The 24466-nt window shown below is 39.2% G+C and overlaps 1 protein-coding gene across 5 annotated transcripts in view; it reads left to right on the top strand.

The window, feature by feature from the left end:
- SRPK2 (SRSF protein kinase 2) overlaps window positions 1-24466 on the top strand; it is a 143633-nt gene that overhangs the window by 65417 nt on the left and 53750 nt on the right. The window lies entirely within an intron of this gene.

Genomic DNA, 24466 nt, shown 5'->3' with positions numbered 1-24466 from the left:
TTGACAAGGATTTGAGAATGTGGGCATTGATATTTTAAAAAACTGCGTAAGGTGCAACAGTGCCATCACTGTTTGGGGACACATCGTGTATTTGGGGAACAATAGTCATTAATCCTCCAGAGTGGGGACTTCATTCTTGAAAGGGGAAGTGGGGAAGAAGGCTGATGGTAACATCTGTGGTCCCATGTTGGTGGTGGAATTTAAGTGAGATTTCCAGTGGTATTTAGTTTAACTGTAGGTTAGTTACTAGCGTAGCATTTTCACCTATGAAGATTGCACATGCAGCATACCTTCTGTAGTGCGTTACCTCTGTATTTCTAAAAATGAAAATATTGCTCAGGCAAGGCATTGGCAGTCCTGTTAGAATTCATGTCAAGTAATGATGTGTTCCCATTCTAACATCCTGCTTAGTGTATTATGCATGGCAACAAATAGTTACTTGTGGAATGTGAAAAGGTGTTATCTGTAATCAATACCACAGCTTTCTTAGACCAGTCTTGGAGTGGAAAATTCTTGTAAATACTAACCCTAGTTCAATAGTAACATTTTAAGAAAAGTTTTCTGAATTGAAAGGAGAAGACAAAACAAAAGACCAAAAACCCCCTAGAAAATTATCTTAGGTGTTTGTTTGCCCATTTCAGTGATCTGGGTACATCGGCTGGGAGCTGGAGATCTAAATGCCATCAAAGACTCATTTGAAACATGAAAGCACCCATTATTGACCATAACAACTGTTTCAAGTTCACCCTGCCTAAAACCTGTTATGTTTCTGTTGCAGGAAAGATTTTTAAGCTTTCAAGTTAGAACAGTATGTAGCTACATCATGCTAGTAGGAAAAGACATTTGATCTAAGGGTTAGTAACCCCAGGAGGCTGGGCTGCCTTGTTGATAGTCCTCTTTGGAGGTAGGAAGAGTATTTACAATTCACCAAGTCTTTGACAAGGTGTCTTAGGGAGGGTGATGGCATTTGCTTTCTCTGGAACAGTTTAAAAGAAGGAGAGACCTGAGAAATTATAGTTCAAGTATCAGTGGCTAAAAATATTGCACGATTCAGTTTCATTCTGAGAAGAAAGGCAACACCTGGCAAAGGAACCCTGCTAATACAGTAAAAATGTAAGAGCTTTCTACCTCTGGCAAACTATCTCGACTCAAAATAGAGATAATACGTATCTTTATAAAATTTTCACTTATTTATAGATTCTCTGCATTAATGAAGTCAACATCTGTTCAAAAATGCTTAGTTTCTTTATCATAAGAATGTCAAATTAATCAGGTCAGTCAGGCTTAGTATAGATGATGCTGAAACCTACATAGAATGGCAATGGCTTTTCAGTACAAGGCCATCAGTACTGCACAGACTGAGAGTATAAGATGATTCGTGTTTGTATGTGTATATATATGTTTCAGTATAATTACAGAATAAATGTTGGGGTGAATCACCCAGCCTTGTGGTAACCTCAGAGTTTTGTTCTTTGTGAAGAGTCCACGATGAAACACGTATATTTACCCTTTAAGGCATTTGTACTGTATGTGTTACTGCATGGTTTTTAAGGTGCTGTGTAAAATTTCATGGAGGAGATGCTTCATCTTGAAAATACATATCAAGAGCTCAATTTCGCAGTTGGCTTAAGCCTACATTTAAAATCTCACTTATCCCCAGCACTTGCTTCTGCTGTTCTTCTCTAATGCTGGCACTGGTGCTTCTGATGCAGTCAGCTGGATGAAGGTTTGATCAGCCTGAAAATTGCCAGAGAGGATGGAGGGAGGTTTTCAGCTGGATTAGGGAACTACATGGGATAGCAGTGTGAGCACAAATGCAGGCATAAGAAATGCCTGGAAATAAGCAGAAGGCAGGACAGTCCCTTGCACTGGAAACATCAACTTGGATCAGCCTAAGTCAATTGTAAAGCTTCACTCTGACAGTTTCTAAAGAGATAATTCTAATAAAAATCACTCAGAAGATATATTGAATAATAGCAAGTCCAAGAGCTCATTACCATTGAAATAACTGGGCGATCTTCTGTGCAGTCTTGTCTGCACCATCATATGTTTGGCACCGAACTGTTCTCTTTAGTGGCGGATGACAGAACCCAAGGGAGTGGCAGGAAGATGTGCCGGGGGTGTTTAGGTTGGACATTAGGAGAAGGTTCTTCCCCCAGAGGGTGCTGGAGCACTGGAACAGACTCCCCGGGAGGTGCCATGGCCCCAAGCCTGACAGTGTTCAAGAAGAGACTGGACAACACCCTCAGACACGTGGTGTGAACTGTGGGGTTGTCATATGCAGGAACAGAAGTTGGACTCAATGATCCTTGTGGGTCCCTTCCAGCTCAGGACATTCTATGATTCTGTGATTATCCCTGCATTTGCACTCGGTTTGCAATGTGCCTGTTAGGCTTCAGCTTGTTAGAACAACTTCCAGAAGAAGTGAATAAACGAGTGAGAGAGCTGGTGGAAAGGAGAGGGCAGGACTACGTGGCCATGACTATGAGAGAGAAGAGCAGGACTGACTCACAGCGGCAGCGAGCCATCAGGTTGGCTTTACATATGACTGTACCACAGGTCCACTCGTAGCCCCAGGAAAGGGAGATGCAGGGAGATCTGCCACCAAAAAGAAGGAAGGGAGGGAGGGTGATGATTTATTCCTTCTTCTGCTGTGCATATTCTTCTGCTGTTTATTCCATGCCCTGTCTTGCATCAGCGGTATCACTCGTGACTCTTCTGTGCACTACTTTTAACTTGTGAGACAGAAACATTAACCAGTTTGATCTGCTTTAGGGATTTTTTTTTTTCCCTGGATTTAGCAGGAGAGTGGTGTGCAGCTGGAGGCAAATGAAAAAATATTGGAGTAGAGAGGGTGACCTCCTGGCTTTTGTAGTGTTAGTACTGATCATACTGATTTGTTCTTGATAGTAAAATGGAGGGATTACTGAAAACTTACAGAAAAAACTCTACAAGAGGGAGATAACGTACATAAAAGTGTAATAAAAGTAAAATGAAGCTCATGGGGGAAAAACCTTTACATCTAGTGATGGGATCTAGTGCAGTTGTCAGTATTGGAGGAGCAGTGGATCCATGAAAGTCGCAGCTCAGTGCTGTAATAGGACTGTAAGTAGGATGTTAGGGGACTATCGGGAAAGGAATCGTGATCAGTGGATAAATACACAGTGTCTTGTGCCTTAAATATAGCACTCTGTCTACTCGCCATCTCAGAAAGAATATAATAAATGATTGAGAGAATTGACGTGGGATTTTTAAAATTGTGAGTGACATGAAAAAAGCAAATAAGAAATATTTGTCACTGTTTCTTCCAATACAGGGAGCTGGCAGACAATTTCTAAAAGCAAACAAAAATGGAAATTATTCTTCAAACATGGGTGGTTAAGTGTGTGGGAGTCTTTGCCACAGGATGTTAATATTAAATTTTCATCAATTCTAGAGGTGACTGAACAAGTTCATAGAAAAATACTTCACTGAAGAGTGTTAAATACAAAGATCCTGTTTGTGGCCCAGGAAGCCCCTATGACAAATTCTTGCAGACTGGGCTGGTGTTTGGCTCTTGTTGCATGTTTGATCATTGCTGTGCTTTTCCCAAGGTGTCCACTTCCAGCCCCATCAGAAATAGAATGACAGACTAGATGCAACTTTGATTTGACTTGTGCCACTGTTCTTCTGCTAGCAGAGCTCAAAGTAGCTCCATCTATTTCAAGATAAGTTTTATTTTTGAGAAGTTGTAATATGGAAATGGCCCAAGTAGATCTAGACTTTTTCTTACTGAGTGCTCATGGACCATTCTTGACACTGATAGTTTTTGAACTCTTCAGGTTAAGAAAAATATTTTTTTGAAGATAAAAATATGCAACTGCTGGTTATTGTTTCTCTACAGGTAGAAAACCAGTTCTGTTCTTTTGTATTAAAAATGCAGAACTTTGGTTAAATTGCATATACAAGTTTGGGGTGTTGCAATTTCATGGGAAGTTTTTAAAGAACTTGGTCAATGTAGATCGCTGAATAAAGTCTCAGGTCTGTAGATATGAAAAAATGAATGTGTGTGGGTTTGGAAGTGATCAGTAGTATATAGTAAAAATCATAAACTCAATGTTCTTCTAGAAATGATTCTGTAATAGTCCTTTATTGTGAAGACTCTTTTGAAATGGTGACTAGTAAGCTGTTGAAGCCATTTCAGGTGCTCAGCAGAAGACCATGACTCTTTTCTTTCTAATTATTATCATTTTGAACAAGCCATGCACATAATAAAGCAGAAATAAACTACCTTATTTTTGAAATGTATACAGAAGTTATGAAGGTGTTCTGGACTGTTCCCTTCCCACTCTCCAACATGTTTTTGATACTCTCATCCAACTTTTTACATCTTTTAAGTAGAATTTATAGTCTGGTATCTTCCCTGTTTTGCTGGAGGTTTTTTTGCATGAGTCAGATGTGCATTAGTAGTTCTCACTGTTTTAATTAAAGTGACAGAGTTGTTGAATCCTTATAAAGTCAGACTGGGGTGGGGGGGACAAAATGGGATAAAACCTCACATCTCATCTTGATTCTTAGGTTAATGATCCAATGTGTCTCTGAAATCATAACCACGTAATTCTTTTAACCATCTACAAAATCTTCTAACATAGATGGTTGTTTAATGTCTGAAGTAAGAAAAATATCTAAATTCCGGAAGTTGTGGTGCTGGTTTTGTGTGTGTGTGTGGTGGTGGTGGTGATGTTTTGTGTGGTGGTTTTGTTTGTTTGTTTGTGGGGGGGTTTGTTTGTTGTGGGGTTTTTTGTTTGTTTGTTTTTGTTTTTGCTTTTTTTGTGTGTGTGTGTGGTTTGGTTGGTTTTGTTTTTTGTTTTTGTTGGTTTTTTCCCTTTCCTTAGGCAATAGACTGGTAAGCAGCTGCAAGACAATTTTTGGTGGCAGCAGCAAGGTAATTACAGTATACCTGAGATAGATGCAAGGTCATGGGGTTCACACAAAACTGGACAAACCTTTTCAGTATTTACCTGTTTTTGTGGTTCTTTATGTATGCATGGTATAAATTTTATATGTGTTTTTATAGAAACAGAAGGACTGGAAGTACATGCAGAATCAATGAAGTCATGACAATGTTTTGAAGTCTCCTTTTAACATGTAAGGAACCAAAGCCAGAACTTTTTCTTGTAAGAAGATTATTAGTTCTGAGAAGATTTCAGTTCTGTTGTCCTCCTAATTTTAACAGTTACTGAATTAACCTCAGGGCTTAGTATTAATGGCTTTAGGTTGCAATCCTGATTTTGACTTGTTTTAAAAATGAAAAAACTTTAGAAGTTCTGTTCTACTCTTTATTCAATGTTTTGCTTCTGTTAGTTGAGAAGTTTCAAGCTATCGTATAGCCTGTTCCTGCAGATTCATGGCATTCATTTTTAATTTGAATAGATTCAGCTGCTGCCTTTCTGTTTTCTTAACTGGTGCGTAAATCCCATTCTCTGGCGCTTACATGTGGTAGCTGGCATCACATCCACCTTTTTGTTTGTGTATGCTTCAGATCTCCATGATGATTTCCTACGCTTGTTACCATCTCACAGCCATTTGACCCTAGTCTTATATGTTCACTTCAGTCTTCATCTACCATAATACTACCATAAAATTTTTGCTTGCACCCACACACTAATTTAATTACTGAAAGCTACAAGGCTTGTTCAGTGATATTCTGTTTATCCAGAGCTTTGGAAATAGTTTAAAATGCTGAAAAATGTCCTTGTATAAAAATGAGTTACACCTCTCCCTTTTTTGTAGCAAAATGAGAAGGCACTTTTAGAAGGTTAGTCATGAAATTTTGACACAGTTCAGATTAGTGACAGTCTAATAATATTTTCCATGGAAAATGCTGGTTTATTCTACTCGCTCATCTTTTCTGAACTCCTCAAAAAGTTTATTAAAGAAAACCAAAAAACAAAAACCACATGATTGCTGCAAACTTAAGGAAATAAAAGATTCTTTGAAATCTTCTTTGCAAGTTTTTAATGCTCTTGGTACTTCCTTTCTTAAAAATACGGTGTTAATACAGCCCGTTTTATGGTCCGTAAAGGCAAAAAACCATATCTCAAAAAATTATGAAGTTGTGACTTTATTAATGCTTTCTTGAATCAAGTCTTGTTTGGGAATATGGGTTTAAAAGACGTATAAATGAAATGTAGCATAGCTAACTAACAGAAGGCCTCTGTGAGGTTGTGTGGAAACCACCATGCAAAGCTTTGCTATTTGGCATGTCCCTGACTTCGGGAATTGTGTGAATGCCAGCTGTGCCTTTTGCACTCTTTCTCCACACTTAATAGGTATATAATTATGTGCTTCCTTTTTTTTTTTTCCTTTTCTTTTGGAAAGGGAAGTCAAAGTATAATAAAAGTGAAAAAATGAGTTGTAATTAGAAACTAGAAATAAATATTAAGCAAATCTTTGTCTTGCATGTCACAGAATCACAGAATGGTTGGGGCTGGAAGGGACCTCTGGAGATCATCTAGTCCAACCCCCCTGGTAAAGCAGGTTCACCCAGAGCAGATCGCACAGGAATGTGTCCAGGTGGGTTTGAATGTCTCCAGAGAAGGAGACTCCACAACCTCTCTGGGCAGCCTGTTCCAGGGCTCTGGCACCCTCAAAGTAAAGAAGTTTCTTCTCATGTTCAGATGGAACCTCCTGTGCTTCAGTCTGTGCCCGTTGCCCCTCATCCTGTTGTTGGGCACCACTGAAAGGAATCTGGTCCCATCCTCTTGACACCCACCCTTCAGATATTTATAAACATTGACAAGATCCCCTCTCAGCCTTCTCTTCTCCAGGCTGAACAGACCAGCTCTCGCAGTCTCTCCTCATAAGGAAGACACTCCAGACCCCAAATGATCTTTGTAGCAGTCCATCTCTGCTGGACTCCCTTCCGTAGTTCCTTGTCCTTCTTAAACTGGGGAGCCCAGAACCGGACACAGTAATATCACAGTGCATCATGTAGTGATGTCAACATTGCCCTAAATCATCTGGAAATACTTCACGAAATACACGCCAGGATCAGGTATGCCCTCTTCACAGCGGCGTTACACTGACATCCCTTTGTCACCCTCTGGTGAACAGAGACACTCGGGTCCCCTCTTCCCCCACTGTCACCCGTCCTCAGCTGCACGGCCTCTCACCAGCGTGTCCATGTCACCACCGTCACCTCGCTCCTCGGGTCTGACAGACGGTGAAGTGTCAGCTCAGAAATGACCGTTGATGAGGCAGCTGATGATGCCACTTCCATTTTTCTCAAGTCTGGATTTTTAGAGGTGTTAATAGTTTCTTATAGTCTGCTAAGAATTAGAATTCCATTTCACCACTATGTACGTGTAACACATGCTGCCTAGAGTATTACACCCACCAGTCTAATTTTTGTATTTTTTTTTAAATCTGAATGACAGTTCATGAGCGGTGCTCAAGAGAAAGGCTATACTCAGCCAGACCAGTTTGCAGTTTTGAAGGCAGGTGGTGTGACTTTGGATTTAGGGTACTATATAAGTTGTGTAACTCTGGACTGCAGTTTCTTCCTTCTGCCAGAAGGGAAGAAAAAAAATGGGATTTTGCCGAGGCGGTTGTCACTGAAGAGTTGCTGAAGGGCACCTGGTGGGGAAACAGAGATGAAACCAAATCCATGAGTCTTGATCTGAAGATTTCTGCATTGTGTGTGTGTGCAGAAGGATTGTTGTTAGAACTACACCCAACAGCTCAGTCCATCATCAGGGCGGATGCAGGGTTATGAATAGGGCGATTTTTCTGAAATAACTTTGCTATGCAAACAGTAAACATTACTGAATACCTTATGCTTTTATTAGACCAAATCAGTTAGAAAAAGTTAATGTGTCTTTGGGTTCAGAGCTTTTTGCTCAGCTCTAACAGGAACCAGCTTATTGTCAATCTTGATGAACTCTGAGCCTCAGTGCTAGTCTGCTCTTTATTCCCACTATCATAGACTGTTTATTAGAAGATTGTTGCTGTTGTTGGTAAGACTTATTTCATTATATCTTTAGGCCTTTACAGTTTTTAACACCACTATGGTGCACTCGCCAGTGAAGGCTGAGTCCTAAAACAAATGCTGGGCAATTTTATTGGGGTTTTTTCTGAGGTTTGACTCTCCGTTTGAAGTTTTTATAAAATGGTTCTTCATCCTACCATTCAGGATAACTTGTCCTGTTTTAACTAATTATTTGCAGTTTCTAAAGTATTGCAGATTAGGTGGGAAAAGTAAAGGAGATAAAAGGTTAAGAGTTGTTTGTGCTACGATTTAGATTTAAGTCTTCTTGAAGCATGGCCTACTGTGGTCTTTGAAGTTGAGTTGGCAGAGGAGTGTGCCCACATCTATAAGCTTTCAGTCTGGATTAGACCCTGTATTCAGACATGTCTTAACTACAAGCCATATCTTGGAAGGATTGAGGGCACATTCTACTGGTTTGAAAGCAACTTGCAAAACTGTCACTTGCTGTTCTATTCATACACTTTTGCAGCAGTAGTTTTCAAAATTTACTGTCCTTTTTGCATGCTTATTTTAGACTTGTTCTGCAAAACATGGCCTCCTTTGGTTCGGACTGGTTATTGAGCTGTAAAAATGTGATCTGCAGAGTGTATTTTTAAGAAAAGAATTTTTTTGTAAGTTAGTTGCTGTTTTCAATTTTATTTTATTTTTTTTATATTCCTCCAAAGACCTACATTCCAGGTCTATTTTCAGTATTTTGATATAGAGGGAAAATATTGAAGAACACTTTGTTTGTAGCCACATTGTCTCTTTTTCACCTTAAGTATTTAACTTCTTGCAGAGGAGTTTGTCTAGACTTTGTAGTCACTTACGTAGCAATATACTTAATGACACAATTATTAACTGTTCTTTTCATTTCCATTACAGTGATTTTTAGCTTGTAAAAGATGAAATTATTAGTGTTACTCAAGCTCATGCAAGTGTACACTAAAGAAAAAAATGCAATAAAAATTCTGTGAAGTTTTAAATTTAGCAAATTTATGTGGGTCATTTGGATGAAGTTCCTAATCATTACTTGGTCCTAGGCAGAAGAAGGAAGTAGACAGAAGAACTCTTATTTCCAGCCATAGGCTAAATAAAACTACTGTGTGTCCAGTACCTGTCCTGTTTAGGTAGGTTTCTTGGTAAATTTTGGGGCTTTAGCAAGGATTTTAACAGTTTAGGCAGTCTGTTTATTTTTAGAATTGATCCTTTCCATGAGTGAATTCCTTCCAGTCTCTTTCAAAGAGCAGAGTAATTTAAGTTAAAAAAATTACCAAACAACAAAAACAAAACATCAGAGCATTGCAGGCATTGTAGGGATTTCTCTAAGTCTATATCCATAAACCTTTTTTAGGCATGGAATCATATGCTCAGTTTTTTGCCTTGCAGAACTGTCACAAGCTGAGGAAAAAAAAAAAAGAATTCTAGGAACTCATTGGACATATGTTGCTATTCTCCTCTGCATTAAAAAAACCCCAAACCAACAGTTTGGCTTTGCAGGCCGCAGCCCTTCCCTTGTTTCTGTCCTGGCTTCTCCGCCACTGGGGATGGCAACAGGGCAGTTCTGCACCTGCCTTTCAGCTGGTAACTCAGTTTGCAATGCAAATATGAGAGGAGAATGCTATAGTTTGAGCTCGTTCTGGGATGTAGTCAAATGGAGCACTATCCATGCATTTAAGTTCTGATTTTCTCTAAAGAATTAAAACATCTAAAAGAACTAATAAAACTACAGCAAGTAGAGCATGGGAAGTAATACAGTGCAACAACCACTGTGTCAAATTTGGGTTTTGAAAGGGAAAAAAATCCCCAAATTCTGTATGTTTTGAAGCATCTGTGTGGTTTCATGTGTGTGCATGTTCCTTTGCTTGTATATGTGTGTATTCTGACACTTTCATTCCATTACAGTACTCAGAGTGATACTGGATTCTGATCCTTCCTTTACACATTGTTGATGAAGCTTTTAAGAACCACATTTTGCAAATTAATTTTCTGTAAGCCATTGTTGAGAAATAATAAATAAATAAAATGATAAACACCAGGTCCGCTATGCAGTCACTGTTGTGTTGAATGCAATGGATATTGTGAAAGTTCAGGAGATGTTTCCTGAAACATTTTATCCATGTTTAGAGTTTACTAACTTCTCATTTGAAGAACTTTGAACCTAATACATGCCACTTATTGTTTTGATTTCTTTTTGATTTCCTGCTCTGATGCAAATGCAAGGAGTGTCTCTGGTGAGGTGACATAGACACAAGCATTAACCTGAGCAAAAGAGAAGTAGGAGATGGAATCCTGCAAGGGGAAATGCCTCGGCTGTCTTAGGCTCTACAAGCCCATTCTCTAGCTATTAAATAGCAGTATCACAGTGAAGGTACTTAGAGAATCCGTAGTGCTGTAGAGGATGCCAGAGGAGAACCTCTGCCTGTGGTGATGGTGGCACTGGCTGCTCTCGTGTGGTCCTGCTCACAGCCCACCCCATGCACCTTTGCTTCTGTCGTTTCACTGTCTGAACTTGGAGTAACTGCAACGTGGATGAATTAATGTCAAATTCTGTAAGAATAATTTTGTGTGCAATATAACACCGTTCAGCAAACCAAATATTTGTATGATTTAACCAGCCTATACCTTGCAAAAAGGGAGGGAGTACTTAATTTTTGTCTACTTCTGCCACTCCTTTGATAGGAAGATTGTGGTTTACTTTCATGGGGATAATGTGTCACATAACTAAGTATTAAACACTTGACATAAATAAATGCCTGAAATAAATACAAAAAAAGGGGCAGAGGCTGAAGAGGCAAAACAATGTAGCTTTTTTTGTGTCTTGACCTAGGCAAAATCTTTGGACTTATTATTTGCTGCTTTTGCTGTGATCGCCACTCTTGAACCAAAAGCCTTTCTTTGGGTGGAGGCTGCAGTTCTCATGGCAATTCAAAACCTGGCAGGAAAACATGAGCTAAGTCACATTTCTGACGTCTCTGTTTTCCTTTAATTGATCTTAATACTTCTCTTAGCAGAGTCAGAAAATATACAGGAAATAAATGAATGTATCTTCCTGTTTATATTTCATGACTGTTTTCTGCTCTCACAGGGGTAGGTCAACTGAAGGCTGTGTGCGGAGAGGCTGGAGTTGTCAGTGAGCAAAGCCTTGAAGATGAACAGGAAAGTTTTCCCCTCAGCTATCTTTCTCCCAGCTTAGAATTGTATTTTACTCTGCAGATTGAAAAAACACAAACAAAGGACAAAAACAAACAAACCCGCAAAAAACCCCAAACAAACCACAGGGCTTAAAACCAATTTTATAATAATAATTTTTCTTCTGCTCATTGAAGATCTGATTATTAAGCAGTACCTCTGGAAACCATTTCAACTACCTTTGATTCAGTGCATGTTAGCATATAAGATAGTGTGGTGCTGTTTCCAGGGGAACCTGACAGTAAGAAAAATAACTTTAAAGGAAAGTCAGAGCAAATTGCCTGCAGTTTACCATGGAATTTAAGTGTAAACTAATACTTTATATTTAATAAGCAGTTTTCATTTAAGGATGCATTCCTGTTTATTTTGTTGGATTTATGTATTTATTACAGTGATCTCAGTCTTTTGCTGAGTTGATCTTAAAATTCCCAATACTGTGGAGAAATGTGTGCATTGTCTGTGTGCAGTGGGAGATGCACCTTCTGTGGAAGGTAACAGCTGAGAATCCTGCTGAACGTCAGACTAGCTGAGCAAAAATCACTCTAGTAGCAGAATTCTTATGTGCTTAAATGAGCAGCCGCTTCCAATCTAGATTTGTTTCGTTATTCTTTTATATCTGTATCTTAATGATTCAGAAAGATATTTTACTTAATACTTATTTAATGATAGACATAGGTAAATAACAGGCATCTCTGAGAACAGCAATTTGTACGGAAATAGCTGAAGGGAAAATGACTTTATGTTACTGGATTGAGTTACAGCCTGCTACTATTTTGTAGGGTCTTTAATATATTCTTTTCAGTTGAAAAATAATTAATAAGTAGCATTATAAAGGCCAGGTCTCCTATGCAGTCGTAATAATGAAATGAAAATGAAACATACTACATTATGAAATTTAATAAACATTTCAATGTATTGTCTTGCTACAAGCATATGGAAGATTTCTACCAATTTATAAACTGCCTGAAGCAACTACGATCTTCTCTAGGCTGCTTAGCCAAAATCTGCTTTAAGCTCGGAGCTCTCTGGTCTGCACTGGCTGAGCTGATCTCGGCTTTTGCAAATAGGTAACAATGAAGCCCATACAATTAATTTAAAAATTATTATCATTTACTTGTTGTCACTATGATATTTTTAGAGCAGCCGTTTCCAGAGAAGCATTGTTTTTCTGATCAAAACTTAATTTTGTAATATGCTCAGTTTGTTTTATTTATGTTCTGGGAGTGTAAACATTTAGTTATCGCTGAAATTCAAATAGCTCCATCTGTCAATTGTAATCTTCTCCCCACTGATAAGAAGTAAAATTATTTAAATAAATTTATTCGTTTATTAGTATAGCACTCATTTGAAATTAAATACCTGTTGTTACTACGTACCTAATGTGTGAATCGCCCCTTTTTTCTGCCATTGCTGTAGGGGGAGTTGAATTCAACTTAGGTTTCTAATAGTCTCCTCACCTTTCTAACTTAGGTAGGTATGTTTTATTTTCCTGGCATATGGCCTCAGAATTGTAATGATGAACACTCTTCTTCTCTTGTAGTTCAGTCTGTACTATCTAGCATTTTCATGTTTCTTGCTGTCAATGACAATTTTTACTTCTTCAAACTTGAATTTCTAGGGGTGTGATGACTATTTTGAAGTCCCAGGTTGTATTGATAAATTGCATATATTCTTTTCAAGAGAGCTGACACCCAGGTAGTATCTTTGAGATAGACCATGTCTTCTCTGCATTATTTTGCCAAGTATATGTTTTATGAAGCTGTCTGGTGTTAACTAAAGCAAAGCAAGAGTCTTTGTGCATGACTTTGGTAAATATTTTTAATTTCAGGTCTCTTCACAATTCTAAAATCCCATTGACTTAGATTTCATGAGATAATTATTTTTATGTAAAACGATATTTTAAAAGGAAATGTCATTTCCTTTTAGAGCTACTGATTAATCCACTTCTATTCAAAGATGTAATAACTCATACCATAATCACACTCACATTAGAAAATAATTAGGCAGTTCTGGGGAGTTGCAGTTATATTCACTAGTCATAGGCTGTTAAAAACAAGAAAAAACCTACAATCAAAGCTAGTTCTTTGTTTTCCAGAAGATACAAAGAAGCTTATTTTGGTTATATTACCTGTGGAAGCATATGCATTTCTTCTTTTTATTTTTATCTTGGTGGTTCTTGGTCAAAAAACTACATCAAGCATTTTGGATGTCAAAACAGTAAAAGAGATTCAGCCTAGATAGATGTTAAAGTGATACACATTGAAAAGCAATCATAACTTTTCATATAAAATAATGAATTCTGAGGTGATAATCATTATTTAGGGAACAACTATTGGAATAGGTGTTTCATAAAAGCATCAGCTTTGTGTGCAGTAGTGATTAAAAAAAGGCAAATACGTGGTTAGGAATAAAAAAGGAGACAACACAGTAGAAAATCAAACATATAAACCCATCACGCATCACCTGTGGAATATTGCATACAAAGGGTACAGCGTGCCAGGGTTTGGGGAAGGGGAAAGGGGAGGATCTTGAATTATGGAGCAGCTTCCTTGTGAGGAAGGACAAGATTGAGCAGGACTCTTCAAAGCTGGAAGACAGGTGGCAGAGGGGATACAGGAGATGTGTATTAACTGGTGTGCCAGGGAGAGGGTGGCTGCAGATTGACTCTTCACAGGCACTTTCAGTACAAGAGTCAGAGGATACTGGTTGAAGCCATGAGGTGGCAGATGCAGAATGAACGCAAGAAGATGATCCTTTGTAAAACGTGTCAGTATGCTGTGGAATTCCATGCCGTAGTATGTGGATGTTAGAAGTTTCCATGTACTCAAGGGGAAACTGGATAGATTTGTGGAACGAATATCAGGTGGAGATTATTGTACTAAATACAGAGGAATCCCACTGGTGGCCTCTGAGCTGCCATTTGTGGAGACCAGGAGACTGCTTGGGGAAGAGGGGTCCCTGTGTGCTTAGCTTGCTCACATGCTTTTCTTAGGACATCTGCACATGGCTTCTTGGGTCAGCCCCTTTTCCGTGGGATTTCTGTCTCAAGAAAGATAATTTATTCTAGTTAATGTTTGTAACTTAACCTTACTTCCAAACAAAATGTTTTATGTAGGTGAGAAGGAGGGTAGGACTTTTGGATATTGCCTTATGGCAGAAGAAAGAACTACAGATACTTGAGGTAAAAATTATGTCTCAGATCATGCAGATCAGGAATTTGAACCTGGCTTTGAGAGTCTTTCCCAGGCTGTTTACATGTGGAGTGTGTGTGTGTCTCTGTGTCTCCCACTCTCTATTTCTAGCCAGAAATTCTTCCAGACAAAAAAAAAATACTTAGATGAGTAGTTCTTTTCAAAACATGCTACCTTTGAAAAAGTGTTCTGAGAAAGTCTGACAGAGGTGAGGGAAATCAGACTTGAGTTTCATCTTCTATGTTTAAGAGTCTTTGCAGCATTTACCACCCCTTTAAATAGACTCAAAAAGTATTTTCCATTGTGTCATTTTACAGTAAATAAAGTTGGTTTGTTGTTGAAAGCATTTTGGGGGCATTAACCAGTGGGTTGTTTGCACTTTAGGAGTTTGAATGTGTCTCCTGATCTCATGCTTGGTGTTGAAAGCTGAGCACTGGCACGAGTTGGTTGCCCAGAGAGGTGGTAGAATCTCCATCCTTGGAGGTACTCGAAAGAAGCCGTCTGGACACAGTCCTGAGCAGCTGGCTCTAGGTGGCCCTGCTGGAGCAAGGGGGTTGGACCAGATGACCTCCAGAGGTCCCTGCCAACCTCAACCCCCCTGTGATTCAGTGGAGGCTGCATGGGCACACACAGCTCCTATTCAGAAAACAAACAAAACAAAAAACAAACAAAACCCACCAACAACAAAACTGCACACACACAAAACCCCAAACAAAAACAAAACGAAAACAAGCCCAAACAAACCCCCAAACCAAACAACCAAAACCACCCCCCCCACCCCCTGCCCCAAAACCCACCAAAAGTGCAGGGCAGTATTTTTACTGCAATATTTTTATGGGAAATTTATTTGAAGGTGATGGGGGGAAGAGAAAAAAAGATGTGCCATGCTATTAAAAGAAGGGCAATACTGAAGGTTAGGCTTGCTTTCCTTTGTTACAAAATCTGTTACAAAAAAAGCATCTGTGGTCTTCTATCATGGCTTTTTGAGAATGAGGCAAAGGGATTATCTTGCTCGTACAGGAACAAATTAAGTTCTAGTTTTTTCACGCTTCAATTCAAAACATATTTTGTTTACAAACTACGGGGTTTGTCTTTTTGATTGAAAACAAGATAAAGAAAAGAATGCACGGAATTCCACATATGTATTTCCTATGCTTTGACTTTGAGGCTAGTAACGTATTACTAAAAAATGCTAATAAATATACTTTAAATGTCTGATAGAAACAGTCTGAGAATTTCTTAAGCCACTTCAGCCAGTCTATAGGCCTCCAATGAAATAATAAACCTTATATATATGTTCTCTGTTGCATGTTATATAAATATTACTTAAGCTCTTTTCCTGCTTACATGGAACCTATATTGGCAGCAGAAATCGGGGCCAGTTTCCATGGCAACGTGGTGGCACTGGGAGAAAGGCTGATGCTGTGCAGTGGTTGGTATTTTTATGCAAGGGAAGGAAGAGATGCAGACCTACATTTTTAGATAGGAAATGTATTTCAAGGCACTAAAACATTTGAAATTTTTAATATATCTCTTGAAAAAGCAGATCTGTGTAACAGTGGAAATTGAAACTTACTGTTTGCTGTTTGCAATAGAAGATTAATTTTTATTTTTATCTAATGTTACAGAACAGCACTGCTAAATATATACACAACGATTACAGCTATATTTGCATGGAAACAGCAAGGAGTGTTGTGTACTGAGGACAAAGGAAGTTTTGTGCTGAGGCGAAACAGGGACAAAATAGACTGAGTTTTGGCATAGTCTTGTAGCTCTTTCAGTCTAGTTTTCACCTTCTGAACTCCTCAAATCGTTTTCACAGAGGTCTTTGAGGAGTTCCAGAAAAATCTTAGTGTGGTGGTGTGATTTTTTTTTTTTTTTTTTTTTTAATGGCAATCCTATCCCTCTGGTTTTCTTTAGTTTCTCTGGGTTTTGTAATTTGTTTGTTCTTTCAACCCTCTGTGACTAGTACTTACTATAGCTTTTTCTGCTTTTTATAAGATCATAGGGATGGAGAGAGCTCTGACACTGACTCCTGTACTCCTGTATTTTTATTTTTTACTCCCCCTCCTCCCCGTCATCATGTACTATGTGTCATCATTATTTGTTCAAGAAATGGTTGTAGCTGATACACAGATACCTAAGGGGAATTCGGATAGAACTGGAAGAATTGTGGACATTTTTTTACAAGCTGTCTTCCATGTACTTGTGAAGATTACTGATAGGGATAGGCTGGTACATCAGGTGATGTGTGGTGAGGTGAAGAAGGTGAAAGTTTTGTTTTAAGATAAATAAAAAAGGCTGCTTCTTGTACTTCCCTGGAAGTTATATTTCTAGAGATTTAAATCTACATTGATGAGATCTTCAGGTAGTTATTTTCCTTTGTTACTAATGAAAAAGTTAGGAAGGCATAATTTAAAGGTATCGGGGGGCTTTCTAGAAATGCTACATTTTCTTTTGGGTACCAGGAGTCGTTAAAGGAAGAGATTTTTAAAGCCTGCAGTTTTTTTTTTGTCTTTGATGGGATTAAGGTGAAGCTTTGCTCATCTCTTTGCATTTCTCTGTGCCGCCTACACTGCAAAGTACTTGCTCCGCCTCGGTGAAGTGGGATGTTCTGAGAAGTCAGAACCTTCTGAGAAGAAGAACCTGGCTGGAAGCAGTAGTCTTCATAGGTGCGAAGGGCTCCGTTCATCTCAGTGACTCATCATCTTTCTTGCCCAACCCCAGCACTCTGCAGTTAGTCTGTATCTGGTCTTGCCTAGCAGAAATTTGTCAGATATCTAAAGGGAACTGATTGATCCTAACTGGGACTCTTGTAGAAATCCAAGTAGATAAAGAGCTCACAGAGGAATATTAGCCTGTTCCCTTTGTCTGGCACCCACACTAATCAATCAGGATTAAGCTTGGAGGCTTGGCTGCCTTGTCATGCTGATGATTTAAAGATGCCTCACTTTATAGTGGAATATCTCCATCCCATCCTGCAACCAGCATGTGTTTCAGTTGCCATCTTTACAGAGGCTTAGCAAATCAAAGCTCTCAGCGATAGCCCATGTGCGCAGTGGCACGGACTGCATATACACGTCTTCATTCAGGAGCAGAAAAACAACTTTGCCTCTGCAGTAACTATAGGTACATAAGGTGAGATGAGCCTGGTACACTTTCAGTTCCTCTCCGCCTCGTCTCTTGAAACACAGTGGTTCAGCTCTAAGTTTCCTTCAGCTCTGTTCCATCCATTGTTGCTCATAGTCTATGGGAAGACTTCTCAGAGGCTTGTCAGATAACTGAGCAAATGCCAGCGTAGACTTCAGCTGGCTTTGGCAATGACTCAGCGAAAGTCAAGGCAATACATTGCAAACATATGTAGCATGTCTTAGTTTTAGCACCACTCGGATCAGAAGCTTTGCCACCACCGTAACACTGTAATGTTTCCATTTTCAGCAGCAGTAAACTTAAAATGTTCTTTGCACCTCAGTTTCTGGTCGTAGTATGTCGTGGGTTTGAACGTCACTGTCCTTTACTGTCATTAGGATTCAGCAGCAGAGCGCTTCTGACCTTTACTGTGCCACGGCAATTACCCTGGACATTGGACTTTTGAAACCTGGAATCATAAAGTTCTTCGGTTTTGCAAGCAGCTCTGTGTAGTGGTCTGGTTGAGACACCATTGTCCTTCCCTAAGAAACCCTCAGATGGGGTTACTCAAGGAAAAGAGGTGGAGGCGATGTTGTAAAGAGCTTCAGAATTTACGAGGTGAGCCTCCTTTTCTGAGGCGTACAGTGTACTGACCTGTTACAGGAAGCTTCGGTCACAGTGTTCGGGTATCAAAGCATAGGATATGGAAAGATCTCACTCTAGGAGGCTGATGCATCCTTACAGTTGCATCTTCTCTACAAGGGAGAACGTTCGTCTGGGATACCATGACAGCTGGGATTCCTTGAGTGCTTTTCCACCATGGATGAGAATCTCTCTTAGTGTTAGAAATAGGATTATTCCAACAAGTGAGTCATCCAGCATCCATTCTGTGAGGTAAAGCATGCCTGGGCTGGCATGAGTCAGTTGGTCTGATAACTGTTATTCTTAGACTTGCTGACATGAAAGGGTTTCTGAAAACCTCATCAAGAATTGTCACAGTATTTAGTGTCTAAAACTGCCTCATCCAAGCCAGCTGAACCAGTTGTACAGGACTCTAAAATACTGAGGTGACTTCCCTGATTCTCCTGAGTTGACTGCTGCTTGTTGGAGATCCAGTCAAATGAAAGGACCTTCACTTGCAAGCTTCAAACAAAGTGGAGAGCTCTGAAATGGGCTCAACAACCCACAAGACAAATGGTTGATTGGAATTAGGGATTGAAAGGCATTTCCCTGGGAATGCTAAATAAGCAACACGTGCATGGAGGAATCTTACAGGCTGAGGAATAATTACCTCTGCACTGAGGGAACACATAACAGGAGAGGACGCTGAATGCAGTGGCTTTTGGAAACATACATTATGAAATTTTCATAAAATAAATAAAAGATGCTGTGTTCTATAAGGTGGTCGGGCAAGAGATCAGCTATGAATTTGCATTAAAAAGTATGCAAAGTGAAGTGAAAAAAAAATATTGAGAGATCTAGCACTTTAAAAAAAGGTACTTTTTATTCCCTCAGGAACCAAAGTTACTGTTTTGTTCTAGATCAATTTATCAAACAATTATCCAAATAAAAAGTGCTTCCATGTCTCTGAACAGTAATAATTGCTACCACCTCTATGAAGACAAGAAGATGGAAAGACCAAATAAAGGGTCATGAATTGCATGGTGTATTACCCGAGAGGACAAAGAAGGCCTCATTGAGTCAGTCTTAATTACAGTATGAAAGTCCTCATACTAGAGATGAAAACCCAGTCTCTTCTGGACTGTAATTCAGAGCTAAAAAGTGATGATGTTCTTGATTACTTTTCACGTCTATGGAACTCCCACTCCAAAACGCAGGAAAGCTCAGCAAAGCCACAGGGCAGATCTAAGAAAACTGGCAAGAATATGCCATGTTTGTGCTTACTGGCAGCTCATTTCTTGGTCCTGGCTTAGCCATGGTCACTGTCCAGGTTATAAAATTATGTTCTTGCTTGTGATAATACCAGATATAGAAGAATGGATGCTAAAATTTTGTTCTTCTCCAGGTATAGGTGCAGCCCTCAAAGTATTTGAGGCCGTATTTGAAAATAATGCATATTTAAAACCAGCTGCTCGCTATTTATCTGTATTTGGGTGAGAATGAGTTTTCATGAAAAACACGTCTAATTTTGCCATTTTCTCGCTTTTGCTGCTGGACTTTGCAATCTCTTTGCTTCTTTTATGTATTTCCGTTACGAAAATGGATGCTTAAATTAACACGAATGAGCAGTATAGAGAGAAAATCAAAACAGGCATTTCATATATTGTACTTGTGGCCACATGTGCCCAAAATGGAAGAATTTTAGTAACTTTTGAACACCAGCAAAATATTTGTGAATCATATGCATATTTGCAACTTACGTCTAATATTTAAGGAAAAATATTTTAAGTTGCTCTTGTTCAGCTTTTTATTATTTACTGATACTGTAGTGCAAGCATAGGTACTTTCATAAAATGTTAGTAGTAACTGTGAAGACATTTGTTAAAATTCTTGTGAAGTTGTAAGGAGGAGATGTCACTAGCATTTGGAATTGGAGGGGGGGTTGTGTGTTTTTTAGAAGGATCAAGGTCAGTCCATTTTGAAAGAGACTGTTAGCGAAAAGAAGTTACGATTGTTAATGTAGAGTGTTAATGTAAAATGAACTATGAAACAGTTCATGTGGAACTTTGTGTGAAATGTTCCAGCTTCTCGAAAGCAAGATTAACAAGATGAAGTTTGGTATCAATAGAGTTCCAACTGTGGCATTCAGAATTTATTGCTGCAGTGATGCTTTGTATTTGCTTCAGACAGTGATTTCCTCTAATTGCTGACTTAGTCATGCAAACTTGTTCCTTCAGGCTCTTTTTTTCCTCCTGCCAGTGATGTCCCCCAGTGTTTGTCCCATCCAAAATGCTTGTCTGCTTACCCTTTTCTCATTGCCCTGTAGAATTTAGTTCCCAGACATAATCCAGAGCATGATTCATTTGCAGTAACAGGATGAATGGGGCTTCCAAACGTAACTAAGCATGGAGATGAAAAATGCTTTTTTGCATTGAGGTGATAACGTGAAGTCAGGATTACATTTTACCAGCGTGCCTTTGAGGGGAAAATAGAAAACAAACAAACAAACAAAGCTGCTGATATTTGATATTAAATGCGGGGTCACAATTTCACTGTTCCTATGAAGTCTTTTCTACTAGGCTGTTAAACAGGTAAGAAGGGGCGTGAAACACTGCGTTTGTTGATTTACTCCTGCTCATTTTGCTTAAGATTATCACAGTTATCTTCGTATGGCTTCTAATGCAGAAATGGAATATATACTTCTTTGCGGTGTTTGTGTGTTTATATTAACTCTATGGAAGTTATTGGCTTGTACTGGTAAAGACTAAATCCCATGTTTCATAATTTAGTTATGAATTCGTATTTGAGTCCATCTTTGACTTCAAAGGATTGTTGACTTAGCGGATTTTGATGCCAAATTAAGTTAAATCTACCAACTTTTCCAGGGCAGATACCACTCTTGGAGAGCAGAGGGTGCTTCTTCTCCCACCCCTTCAAAACTTGCAAATTTGTTGCTAATGGCAACTTTAAAATAGTGAAGCAACAACAGCATGTTTTCTGATTGTATCTTATTAATGGAAAGACTAGAAACACTGTAATTTAACATGCCAAAGTCAGAAATTAAATACTACAATGTAACAAGGCCAAAAAGAAGGTAAAAAATTAATTTCCATTTTTAAACTGTTAAAAGTAGTCCAAACAAGGGGAAAAAAGAAGCCAAGGCAAATAGTGGCTTCATCCATTGCTGCGTGCCAGTGGTTCCTGTTGCGTTTTCTGAGCGGTCGGCACTGGAGCTGCGTATGCAGGAGACAGAAGAAGGAGCCATGCAGCCTGAGAAAAGACTCGGTGCAAGAGGATGTGGAGAACATGAAGCTTCATATGTGGTTTATGAGACTAACTTGTTTTTCAGCTAGGTTTTTATCGTTGCATTGGGGCACTATTCCTTATCTGACTTACTTTAGGTGGAGGTTTCATTTTGGCATGTTAGGATGCATATATAAGAAACTCTGTATTCTCCATTGATCCATTTTTTCTTCTAGTAACTTTCTCAGCATTCACAACACTTTACTGGTGCCTAGAAATATGGGTGAAGTGCAAACTGCTGAGTATACCTCTCAGTGTTTCCTTTTTGTGTTGCTAGCTGGGTCCATTTTTTCATTTTTAACTGTTGACTTTTTTCCTCTGGAAGTCCGTAATGGCTGACTGGCCTGGAAAGTAGAAATTTGCAAGAAAAACAGTATTTGTGGAGGAAAACATAATACCTTGGCAGGTTCAGTTAAGATTGAGGCTTCCTGGATAGATTTGGCTTTTGGTTTGCTGTCTTAAGAACATTTTAACAGAATTGCTTGTGTTTGAGAACAAAATTTCATTTGGGACTGAATTTTTCAGAGTTTGAAATCAATTACTTTTGGGAAGTTGGTGTAACTCTGTGTCAGAGAAAGCCCAAAAGAGCTGCCTCCTGGAATGGCTACAGACCCAGCAGACCTCACTGCTTCATGCTCCATGTGATTTGACACAATGGTAGGCTGCTGCTGCTGCTTCCTCCCAGCCATGTCCTTGGCAGTGTGTTCCTTCTGCTTGCCTCGCCTCCGATGTGGCTGCAGCGTGAAGGATTCATGGATTCATTGTCCATCACGGCTGTGTAATCGGTAGGTCCAGCACGGAGGCGAGGGAGCATCTCTGTGCTGAGGAGCAGCCAAGAGGATCTCTTTGCAGCAGCGCTCTGCTGCAGGCCTGGGGTGCTGGCCTGGTCAGACGGCAGCACGAGCTGCTTGAAACTGTATTTATTTATAGTACCCATTGTTTTGAATGAAGAAGTCAGAGTTCCTTGGCGTTTGACTTTGACTTTGGGTACGCACTGAAGCCTCCAAAAGGCTGGTAGGCAAGGTGGGAATGAAGAATTCGTTCTCTGTCTTGCTGTTTGTTTGAGGTTACAGAAGCTGCTGTGTCTCAGCCCACTCCATTCAGGAGGGGTTGCCACTGGCGCTGTGATCGCTGTTTGGTGGTGTATTTCAAAGAAATGTGAACAGTTCCAGGAAGAATGATAATTTTGTTTGATAATGACCAGACGTAGAAACTGTTTCATGCTTGTGACATGCCAGCAGTCTCTCTTTTTATGCACGGATTTTCAAGAATTGGAAATTATAGTATAGTTCTGCAGTAGTATAAGAACAGAAATAGAGCTTTTCATTTAAAGCCAAGTAGTCTCTGGAAGTTCACTTTAACAATCGTTTGGAGTTAGTTAAAAACATGTCTCCTTGTGCTATGTTTACTTCTGGATTTACAGACTTTTTTTTCTAAAACAGTAAGATTAATTCTGGCATAATTAAAAATAATATCAAATTACAAATAATTTATCATAAAAACTATTAAAATTTAACATTATTCAGAATTATAACAGATTTAAACTTGAAATAGGCAACATCATTTTGTTCCTTCAGCAAGAACTTCGAGGTTGTTTTGTTCTTCCTTGTGTTTTTGTTGCGTATTGTATGCGTGTGGATTTATTTAGAAAGCCCTCATTTAAAGCTGCCTGAGGTTCGAAGAGTTCACAGTTAGAAAGTACGTGCCTAATTAAACTAAATCTGCATTTGGGAAAAAGAACAGGAAAGAGTTCAATGAGTAAAGCAGGCACCATTTGGACAAATGACAAAGAGATCCAAATAACTGAGTCCCTAAGCAGTCAATATCAGCTGGAAGAAACTTGCATGTGGATATTTCGGACTTTAAGCTCTCTGGCTCCTGAGAGATCCCTGGGACTATCAAATATTTGGACTTGTGGAGGTAGACCCACAGCCACTCCTGCATTTCTTAAGGCTCACATCTCGGTGTTAGGAAGCTTACAGCACATTTCTTCCGATGTTTACCTTTCCCTGCCTCTCTCTCCCAGCCCCACTCCCTCTTCAATTTGAAATTCCCCAAAGAGCTTCTATGGATGTGACAGGAGGTTCATAACATTGTTAGAATACAGTTTATTCCAAATTTTATTTTATTAAATATATGAGGGAGACATTTAACTTCCTTTTAATTGCGTTTTCTATTAGCAAAAAAATTCTCTGCATGTATTCATCTGAAAACCTTAAGGGCAGTTTTGTTTTCCCTTCAGAGTCTGCCTCTTTCCCAATTTTTTTTCATTTGACCCACTCTGTTTTCCTTCTGAGACAATGCTCTCCTAAGGGCAGGAGAATCAGGTGCAGGTTTTAGCTACATTCAAGGTAAAGTTCTGTTTATCTAAAAGTAGTCTTTTAACAAATTCAGTAGTTCATCCTGCCTACAGTACGTAGAGAAGAACTCCTGTTACATGCCTGGTCTCCGTGGAGAACAAGAAGAGGATTTCTTCAAGTAATACTGTTGTAAAGCAGTCTTGCCTGCAGTGCATTCTTATCCATTTCTTGATAATAACTATAAAAACATATTTTTTTTGTCTCTGAGTATTTTGGATAAAGAGCCCTGGGGTCTGTTTTGGGTTTTAGTAAATGGAAGTTATTCATTTGTTGAGGAAAAGGAAGAAATGCCTGAAGATGCAGTGACTGCACGAGGTGCATCTCTGCTCCCTCTGGCCAGGAGCAGTTGCCTGGGGAAAACACAGGGTTGCACCTCGATGTGCTGGACACTTCACCAAATCCAGAAGTCTCAGGCTGATGGGCTTCATGAGCCAGCGGTGGTTTTGTATTCACTTTCAGTTTATTTTTCCTCCATGAGTTTTTCTGAGCCCTGTTTGAACTTCAGTAAGTTCTCTTACCCATAATATCCAAGGAAAAAAGGTAACTTTAGTTTTTAACATCATGTTGTATGAGTATTGTTTTTTCTTTACATTTTTTGTCAGCCTGGCTCAATTTGTGTGGGGAGAGGCAGTGAACAGTCATTTTCTATTTGCTTTCTCTGT

Source organism: Caloenas nicobarica, chromosome 1, assembly GCF_036013445.1.
Source record: "Caloenas nicobarica isolate bCalNic1 chromosome 1, bCalNic1.hap1, whole genome shotgun sequence".
Lineage (NCBI taxonomy): Eukaryota > Metazoa > Chordata > Aves > Columbiformes > Columbidae > Caloenas > Caloenas nicobarica.
The sequence above is the reverse complement of the archived record's forward strand: the minus strand, read 5'-3'. Positions and strand labels throughout refer to the sequence as shown.